This window comes from Hylobates moloch, unplaced genomic scaffold (assembly GCF_009828535.3).
Source record: "Hylobates moloch isolate HMO894 unplaced genomic scaffold, HMol_V3 SCAFFOLD_6, whole genome shotgun sequence".
Classification (NCBI taxonomy): Eukaryota; Metazoa; Chordata; class Mammalia; order Primates; family Hylobatidae; genus Hylobates; species Hylobates moloch.
The window spans coordinates 37,519,971-37,531,138 of NW_026652281.1; the positions used below are offsets into that span (position 1 = coordinate 37,519,971).

An 11,168-nucleotide genomic window follows, 5' to 3' on the forward strand; every position below is an offset into this window, starting at 1 on the left:
TCACATTTCTGAAGACTGTTTCCAGCGACAAAAGAGGAATGGCCCTATTAATATCACTGTGGAAAGATCACATGGTCTAACAGAGAGAATGGATATTTCACAAAGGAAGATGCTATTTGGATTAATGGGTAGGTGGAAACATTTAGTCTAGTTCTTTCTTTAGCAGTACGCTGTAACAAATTGTACTTGAATGCAGAGGCATATATTAGAGCAAATTCTCTTTGCAGAATGTCAATGATTTTGTGTGCTTCTAATTCCTCTCTGTCTTGAACTTCTGAGCCTCCTAAAATAAAAATTACTTATTAGGAAAAAAAAGGCAATTGAAACCAGACCCTGAGATTGTAACTTGTAAGGTTATAGGGGACTAGCTTTGGGAGAGTATAACCTGAGATATAGCACGTGGGGATCTCCAGGGGCAGCCCTGCAGTGACAGCCAGGGGTCTTGCAAAACCCACTCTGAAGAACAGAAACACAGATTCTGTAAGGTGAAGCATAATCAGTGCTACAATTAAGAGGATTTTCCAAAAACTTTTAATGGAGAACATGTATAGCTTGCCAAAAAGGATGAAAAACAAGCAGTAACACTCAGTAATTAGGCTTTTATGGCTTAGTAGATATTCACACTAAAAAAAAAGTTTTAGTCATGTTTTCACTTTTTATTACATCTATATTATTTCAAATGTACATTTCTCTCCCAATCCCAGTGATTAGGATACAATTCAATTTTTTTTCTATTTTAGATAGCTTACTGCTGTCACATGAATAAGCTTGTAAAATGTGCGTACCTTTTCTTTGCCTTATAAAAAAAATTAATCTATTGGTTAGGGTCCAGTCATGAAAACAGAAACCGTAGTTATTTTAACAGAGTAAATTTCATTTAAGGAATTGGTTAAGGAATTATTGGAGAATGCAAAGGGAAACACTGAAGTAACAGATACAGAAATTCTAAGAGTCAGCTGCTATCTTTAGGGCTGGAAGAACGAAGGGAAAGCTTGAGGTTATTGAAACTGACTAGCTGGTGCTGGTATCTCGGGAGTGTGGAAGAGGGACCCTGCATAGGTGAGACTCAGAAGTCTCAGGAAGGCCACTGAGAGGGCACTTGCAAGCTGGTGCTGTTATCTCTAAGGAGGCAAATGAGCCTGGCTCTGGGAGTGTAAGAAATAAACTGCTACTGCCAAGGTGAAGAATTGCTGTGGTGACACTGCAGGAGCAGGACACAAAACTGGAAGGAGAGAATCTTTTCTGCCTCTGGTTTTGCATTCTGCCTCCGGAGCCCCAGTTTGGCAGGAAGCCAGATGGTGAAGAAACACAGAGTCCAAAGTTCCAGTTCCAGGATCATAGAGAAGAGTGGGTTTGAAGCTAAGAAATAAAAACTAATAAACGGAAAGTATCAGGAACTACTCGTTTACATCTTAATGGATATGCATACTACACAATTTTAACTAATATTTTAAGTCTTCATTATTCCTATATTATACCAAATGCAATTCCTTCAAAACGGAAATAATTGTTATAATAATTATAACACTTATATAATTATTAAAATAACTGTAACAATTATCTAATTATTAAAATAATTATAACAAGTATTATATAATTACATATAATAATCCTAATTGTTATTATAATTGCAGTTGAACTTTTTTGTTAATATCACATTAATCAGTTTCTAAAAAGTGATTTTTTCTTGCCTTACAACAAATAATGGATTACTTATCTCATAATTTTATTCAAGTTGCCAGTGATACACTAAACTATTTAATGTCTTTGCTTATGACACAGTGTAAGAATTCATTGATTAAATTACAGCCTTATAATGAGTCTTTGCTTATAAATTAATCTCCAAGGTTTTCTCCAAATGTGATTTTTTTCAAATATTAATACTAGTTATGAAAAGAATATTATAAAATTATAGCATGAAATAACATAATTTTGATCGAATTAGAAAACAGTCTTTATAAATGGAAATATAGAAGTGTTTTATTTCCAACTTTGGCTCTAAAATATATCATATATGTTTTTCTGTCAAGCTACATACTTGGAATAAATAATGTCAGTATTTTTGTAACACCTGCCTTGTGCCAGATACTGTCATGCTCATTACAGAGAAAATCCTCATTACAAATTTTTGAGTCAAGTATTATTATAATGAGTGGGACTGAGGATCTAAAAGCATGAGTAATTTCCACTAAAATCACATGGCTAATTAATCGGATACCAATAATTAAGCTTTGTTATACTACCATTAACATCAATTACGTTGTCATTGATATTAGTTGCCTAATCTTACCATTGGTAAGACTCAAACTGGATTTCTTTCTCTAAAATATTATAATTTTTTGAGAAGGAATGTAATCTACAATCTTCACAGTTGTCTCTTCACACAGAATTATGTCCTTAGCAGCGGTTTATGATGCATACTACTAGGAGAGTATAAATTATGATCATAGTCTAATCCAATGATGGAATAATAAAGTCTCAGAGTTGGAAAGGACCCCAGTAACTAACCCTCAATCTAATTAAAAAATCTCTCTTATAATACAGTAAAGTTTTTTGTGCCCTTGCTCTTCCGAGGCACAATGCTATGTGGTTTACAGGCACCATCTCATTTAATTCTCATCACAAGACAACCAGTAAATCAGTATAGCAAGGTTGCCAGATACAACACCAATGTACAAGATTTAATTCTATTTCTAAATATCGGCAACAAAAATGAAAAACAAAATAGCACCATTTACGATATTATCAAAATTCACTAAACATCTAGGAATACATTTATTAGATAGTAGGAAGAATTTCTATGCTCAAAACTATAAAATATAATCCTAGCACTTTGGGAGGCTGAGGCAGGAGGATAACTTGAGTCCAGGATTTCAAGACCAGCCTGGAAAACATGGCAAGGCCTCATCTCTACAAAAATAATTTAAAAAAATTAGCCGGGCATGGTGGTATGCACCTGTGGTCCTGGCTACTTGGGAAGCTGAGGTGGGAAGATTGCTTGAACCCAGGAGGTCAAGGCTGCAGTCAGCCATATTCACAGCCTGGGCAACAGAGCAAGATCCTGTCTCAAAAAGAAAAAAGAAATACATGACAAGAGTAATAAACCATGCATATGGATTGGAAAACTCCATGGCGAAAAAATGTTCATGTCAATTCTTCTTAAATTAGGACATACATTTGGTTCAGTCCCAGTCAAAATCTTAGGAGGCATTTTATTTATTTATTTGCAAAAAAAAACCTGACAAGCTGGTTTCAAAATTCACATAGAGGTACAAAGAGCTAAATAAAGTCACAGCAATTTTAAAGAATGAAACTAGAGATATTACAAAAACAGATATTAATATCTATTAAAAGGTATATTACTTAAGACAAAAGTAGTATTGGCCCACAGATTAGCAAATTGACCAGTGGAATATAATGGACATTGCAAAAAATCATACTTACTCTCTGACAAAGATGACACTGAAGTGTTTTCCATAAAAATAATTTAGTCAATTGGATATTCGTATTAAAAGTGATATATCTTGACTTGTACCTCACACCATACACAGGAATCACTTTCAGATAAATCGCAAATTTAAAAGTAAAAGGTAACAAAACAAAGCCTTTAGACAAAAACATGGAAGAATATCTTCAAGTCTGTGAAGTAAGCAAATATTTCTTAAACTGGGACAAAAAGCCAAAGGAAGAAATAGATACATTGGATTATATTAAAAATACACGACTTTTGTGCATACTACTAAAAAAGCAGGTCATAGATTGGGGATGACTCATATCTAGTAATATATACAACTCCTACAAACCAGTAAGAAAAATGCAGCCAGCCAAAGAGAAATATAAATAAAAGACAAACAGATACTTTCTGAAAGAGGATATTCAAATAATCAATAAACATATAAAATGGCCTCCACTTCAGCAACAATCAGGGCAATGCAAATTTAAATTTAAACCATAATGCAACACTGCTATACATCCACCAAATTGGCTAAAATGAAACAGAGAGCAAATAGCAAATTTCAATGAGGATGTGAGAGTACATCCTCAGAAGATTGTAAAGAAATGATTAGACTTAAAATATTCTGTTTTGTATTGATAGGAGGTAGGTAGAATTATTGATCAATTTGAAACTTAAAAAAACAAATATAATACAAATATATGTCTGAAATATTAAAATATTAAAAGAATAAAAATAGAATACACAACATTCACATCTCTAGAGGAGGAAAAAGTAAAATAATGAAAACTGAATTATGCTAATATGAGGCAATTAATAAAAAGAAAAGCCATGGTAAATAGAAAACATAAGCTAAAAGATGTAAATATTTATAAATCTGAACTTCCAATACAGTTGCATAGTTAGTCTTTTTTCCTTTTCCCAGAAAAAATAAGGTAATATTTGGCATCTGCCTTTCAAAAATAGTAAATGATGTTAGGAAACTAATCTTGTAAGCTAGGCTGCAAAATCCTCTTACTCCTTTCTTCTTTAGTATTGTTAATGGATGAGATGCAAGGTTCGAAAATCCCATGTCTTTTTACTTCTTGAGGAGAGAAAAAGAAGGAAAAGATAAAGGGAGGAAAAAGAGTGGTTTTAGCAGGTCTCTGTTCTATCTAGTACTGGCTCTGGGAGGGGGAAGGAGCATGAAAGAAGTGGGGTCAGAGGAATGATCTCACCTACTTGGTGGGCTGATGGCTTCAGCAAAAAGCCAACTAGCATATTCTGGCTGGATTGTCCTGGAGGTGCAGGAGGAAGGCAAGAGTAGCTATATACAAACTGAAGATATCACATGTTGGCTACATAGCCACTTCGGAGCGTAAGTTGAATTTTATAATCCTGTTTCATGATTCATTAAGTAAAAGTTTAAAGTGAGATTTAAAGTATATATTTTCCAGATATCTATTTTAACATTTAAACTATTGCTTATAATCTTAAATAATAATATTAATTTTAATTTTTTTCTTTTACATCCAGATTCCTTTGCTCAGCTCTATAGAAGTAAAAATGTAAGTTACTTATTTTAAAATATCCGTTTCCCAGTTTTTAAAATGTTTAACAATTTGCTTTTAAGTAAATTCAACAAAAATCTTTCATAGAGGATTACTACATTGGTCTATATTCTAGCCTGCCCTCTTCTACGTACTCTGCTCCAGATCATAGTATAAAAGTTCACGCAATGAAATTAAATCCCAGGAAAAAAAAGGGAAAGAGGATGCCATCAAACATTTTTATTATGCCCCTTAATTCTGGTAGTTTTTTGTATTGGTAGGAGGTGGGTAGAATTATTGGAATGATAATTGACACCATCTTATAAGAACTGTGACATCATTCTCATAATTTATGTAAGTCAAATATATCAAAAGCCCATTCAAATGAACAAAAACTATAAAATAAGTGAGAAAAGCACTTTATAATGCTCTTCCTCTCTGTCAAATGAAAGAATAAATACTGTATTTAGAGCTAATGAATTTATAGTTGAACATCATTCATTTTCATTAATACCTATTATTTATTGTTATTAGGAAGGCCAAATTTTCCTATAATTAATAAATTACAGTAAGTTTTGTTTTATATGGATTTTTTTATCTCTTCAATAATGAGGCCGTTTTGTTTTGGTTTGACAAATATATATCTTTTTACCAGTAACATCCTTCTCATGAAGCAGACTTGACAAATGTTTTTTTTTTGTCATCTCATTGCATTTTATTCATGATAAAATAGCATTTCATAAAAATATAGGAAAAGTAAAATCACCTATAATTCAACTATCTAAATATAATTATGCTTAGTTTGTTTAATAGTCTTTTACATATACATAAAATTTTTTAATGAAAGTGAGATTATCTTGCACATTTGAAACCTCACTTTTTTAACTTCATACCTTTTGAATATCTCCTCATCGATAAATAAAAATATATCGCCTTTTTGGCTCTCCGACCAGTACCATGGCAGTTGGCAAGAACAAGCGCCTTATGAAAGGCGGCAAAAACGGAGCCAAGAAGAAAGTGATTGATTCATTTTCTAAGAAAGATTGGTGTGATGTGAAAGCACCTGCTATGTTCAGTATAAGAAATGTTGGAAAGACGCTCGTCACCAGGACCCAAGGAACCAAAATTGCATCTGATGGTCTCAAGGGTCATGTGTTTGAAGTGAGTCTTGCTGATTTGCAGAATGATGAAGTTGCATTTAGAAAATTCAAGCTGATTACTGAAGATATTCAGGGCAAAAACTGCCTGACTAACTTCCATGGCATGGATCTTACCCGTGACAAAATGTGTTCCACGGTCAAAAAATGGCAGACAATGATGGAAGCTCATGTTGATGTCAGGACTACTGATGGTTACTTGCTTCATCTGTTCTGTGTTGGTTTTACTAAAAAACGCAACAATCAGATATGGAAGACCTCTATGCTCAGCACCAACAGGTCCGCCAAATCCGGAAGAAAATGATGGAAATCATGACCCCAGAGTTGCAGACAAATGACTTGAAAGAAGTGGTCAATAAATTGATTCCAGACAGCATTGGAAAAGACATAGAAAAGCCTTGCCAACCTATTTATCCTTTCCATGATGTCTTCGTTAGAAAAGTAAAAATGCTGAAGAAGCCCAAGTTTGAATTGGGAAAGCTCATGGAGCTTCATGGTGAAGGCAATAGTTCTGAAAAAGCCACTGGGGATGAGACAGGTGCTAAAGTTAAACGAGCTGATGGATATGAACCACCAGTCCAAGAATCTGTTTAAAGTTCAGACTTCAAATAGTAGCAAATAAAAAGTGCTATTTGAAAAATATATATATATATGTACAATTAGATATTCCATAATTTTTCTCTTAGGATAAGTTGTTAACACTGTGTACTCAGCTAGGTGTTATTTTGGTATATTTTGATTTTCATATATTTTATAGTTTTTGTTCATTTGAATAGGCTTTTGATATGTTTGACTTATACAAATTATGAGAATGATATCACAGGTTCTTATGAGATGGTCTGAATTATCATTCCAAAAATTTACAGAGGTATTTTCAGCCAATGCATGCTGAAACCCTGGAGTATCACAAACGAACTTGTCTGCAGGGCCATGCAGGTAACATAAATGTGTAAATGAAGCTTAAATAAGATAGAGATAGAGAAGCTGTGATGAACAGAAGAAAACAAGTACAGCCTAAGGCATTCCTGTTCAATTTTTCAAGAGATAATTTTGTAAATTTTTGTCTATACAGATAACTAGGCAAATTCTAATGATCCTGAGGATATTAAACTCAATCTTGTGTGTTTTCTTATGGCTTTCACTCTTAAAAAGTTATGTGTGGCTGACACTACTGTTGCCTACCCAATATCTATTTTCTCTTTCTTAATTAAAGATTTCCATCTTTGTTCAAAGTATCAGTGTGTCCAGTGAAAAACATGCAATCTCCCAGCCTCCTTTGCAGCTAGGATGTTAATCCTAGTGTTAATCCTCCCAGTCTTTAGTTACAAAAGCGGAAGCTCTTTTGTACTGATATTTAAGCAGCAGAGCCAGAGCACCCTCATCCGTCAATCTAATTTCTTAATTAGAGACAGAAATCAGCTGTGGTTTATGCTGATCTAAGACTCTATCGTACCTCTAACGGAGAAATCTTTCAGCCAATGCATATTGAAACCCTGAAGTATCACAAACAAACTTGTCTACAGGGCCATGGGGGTAACATAAATGTGTAAATGAAGCTTAAGTAAGATAGAGATAGAGAAGCTGTGATGAAGAGAAGAAAACAAGCACAGCCTAAGGCATTCCTGTTCAATTTTTCAAGAGATATTTTCCGCCAAGTAAATCAAGGTTATGGGCGTTATTTATCTATTTATGGGCACCAGTTTGCAACTTCCACTCTCCTCTGTGGTCAGCATTGTGCAAGATGCTGTGGGAGGGGGGCGGATACTGGACAGCCTAAGATCACTGTCCTCAAGAATTTACCTTGGGTAGTAAGATCAACAGTCATGAATCACTGACAGCGATACAAAACAGTATATAATTATCTACTAGGGTGTTCAGTATTGACCACAAATGTTGTAGGTATTTTGAAAAAGGCATGAGAATAAGTGCTGGGAAAATTGAGAATGTTTATGAGAGAGATGGCCCTTGAACTTAAGAGTATGAAGAGTGAGTAGAATTTGGTTATTCATAGTGATGTGGAGAATAATGGGAAGCCAGAAAGGGAATCCAGAATGAAAACCTTAAAATGGGAATGAGCCTACTGTGTTTTGTATGGGATAGTAGAGATTGGCCTCACAGAGAAAAGTAAACATTTAAGAGAATGGTACAGATTAGGTTTGGATAGGCAGAACAGGTTCAGGTTAGTGAGGTCTTTGGAAAATACACTGTCAGATTCCAGACAGCAGGAAAAACATAAAAACTGTAAAAACAAAAGAACATTGAGGGCAAAAAGTCTAACACAAAGGAAACAGCTTAATAAGAAAAGTACTCAGGAAGATTAATAAAAATACACCAGTAAATACTTTCCTTTAGATAACTATGCCATTTATTCATCCATTCACTGACTTCCGCATTCAATAAACATTTGGTCAGCATGTATGTATGCCCCAAAGGCTAAACTAGATTCTGGAGTTACAGTCCTAAAACAAGCAAACAAACAAACAAAACAAAAATCCATGCAATTGGCTTATACAGAATGTAGTCAGAAGACCTTCAAACATCTACGAGTATTCTTCTTAAAGTACTTTCAAAACAAGCTAAAATCATGCAGTGAGGTTTCCTACTCAAAGAACATTTAATATAGTTTTGGATGTGCTAGCTGACCTAATTAGCTACCAGAAAGGCAAGGTATAAACAATGGAAAGAAGAAAGCAAATATAATATTTCTAGATATTAACATTATATTTCAAGAAACCATAATAAGAGAGTGTAATCCTCTAAGTGGATATGAAAGTAACACTGAAAAAGCAGTAGCCTTTTGGTTTTGGACTTACATATGTAAGCAACAGTCCATTATAGAATATAATGGATGAAAAAATTGCAGTTACCACTAAAGAATGAACTTTAGAAGTGTATACAATCTATAGGAAGAAAACTATAAAGCTTACTGAAAAATTAAAAGAAAACTTTTGTAAGTGGAAATACCCACTTGTTTTTGGTTAAGAAGACTAAAAATTATAAGGACTTCTATATTAGCTTGTAAATTTAGCATGTTCACAACTAAATTACTTCACCTCTCTGTGGCTCACCTATAATATAAGGGTAATAATAAAACCTACCTTATGGAGTTGTTATGAAAATGAGTTAAGACTTAGTGTGTGGTAAGTACTATATAAGTGATAGATGGATAGATAGATAGATAGATAGAATACCAATGGCTTTTTATTATAGTAGGTGTTAGGGGGAGAGAATATTCTTTGTTTACGTGAAAAAATAAAGTTGTACTAAATAACTCAGAAAATTCTCGAAAATAAGCTAAAATATAAATTAAAAATTTGATGCTAGCATAGATTGAGTAAACAGAATGCAGAATCCAGAAACAGACTCAAATGTCTATGGGAATTTAGTATATGATAAATATGGCCCTTCAAATCAGCAGGGAAATATGAATTACTTAGCAGATGAGATTATAGCAAGAAAAGGACTATCAGTAATGAATTAAGTTCTTACCAGCTGACTCAAGCTTATTGAGTATGTACAGCTAAGTTTGGATATATAACAGTAGCCACTGAAAGCCCTTGAGGAGATGGACAAAGTCAGGTATTCCTTTGGTTAGAAAGCAAGCAAATTTCCACATAAAAACAGTGATTAAACAATCAACAGCAAACAGCACAAAACAATCCATGACCTGCTCTGTAAACTTGATGAAGTCCAGTTGACTAAAGTTTGAGGTGCTCTAACCACTAACTTCCTCAAAAGATGCGCATGAGGTAGACCTGACAACATTCATGAGAAAAGATTTTGTTACTCATATAATAAACAGCATCATATAATCAGCATCAACCAATCTTTTAAACCAATGGCTGGATCCGAAACTGTTTCAAGATTCAACGCTCTAGCTCCATCCCTAAAGGTGCAAAGTAGGGCCTCAATGGATTCTTAAATCCTGTTCATGCACGAGTACAGAGTGACTCTAAATTTTTTTGATCTATCCATATATCTTAAAGACCTTTAATTTCATCAATAAGATTGTATTTCTAATTTTCATCAAGCTAGTGAGCAGGTAACAATTTTCAATAGAATTTTTATCAGTAGAAAACTGTTTCTGATGTCCAATATACTAATTTGAAAAGCACAGCTTGACGGAGATAGGGATAACAGAAGAGCCTGTGGTTGCTCCTCAGGAGTACTGGTTTTCTGATGTAACACTAACTCATCTGCAATATAGCATAAGCTAAGTCATACACATGGTATCATACTATATGTGCAAAAAACATCTTCAAAGTAAATTATAGATATAGTGACAGTTGAACTCATACTTCACTTTTTAGAGCCAAATACATTCCAGGTAAAGCATTTTTTATGTAACGTGGATTTTAAAAGGTAGATGAGGTTACTAAAGATTGCTAAAAGAAAATATGAGAAACATTTTGAACTCTTATTCTCTCTCTTAACAATCAAATAGAAACCAGAAGCAATTAAAATAAGATATATTTGCCTTCCTAAAAACAAAAATTTTAACATAAATTGGTTCAAACAATAACTAAAAATTAGGAAAAAATAGTTGCAGCACAAAAGATAATAAGAACTAATGTCATTAATATAATAAGCTTGTACAAATCAACCGTCCAAGAGAGAAATAGGTAAGGAATATAAACAGTCAAATCAAAATGGCACTTATAATGCATGAAAGAATGCTGGACCTTATTTATAACAGAGAAATGCAAAATAAAACTAAATGAGTCCAGATTTTTCAATCAGGACAGAAAAAATAAAAATTTGATAATGTATGTGGTATGGAGAAGCCAGACCATCCATACATTCAGTGGGATTATAAACTTGCAAATTAGAAATGTCTCTCAAAATAGTAAGTATACATACTTCATTCCCCAGCAGTTACACATTTGGGAATTTATTCTGCAGATATTTATCCCTTATGTACGAAGAATATATACTAGAATATATATTACCACATTGTTTGTAGTAACATAAAAGTAAAAACCACCTAAATTTTCACCAGTAGGATATATGTTCAATGCTGCTACATCT

At 33.5% G+C, this 11,168-nt stretch overlaps 1 pseudogene; it reads left to right on the plus strand.

Annotated features, from left to right (window-relative positions):
- The first annotated feature begins 5,940 nt into the window (after positions 1 to 5,940).
- On the plus strand, positions 5,941 to 6,734 carry LOC116470358 (small ribosomal subunit protein eS1-like; annotated as a pseudogene).
- Positions 6,735 to 11,168: the final 4,434 nt, after the last annotated feature.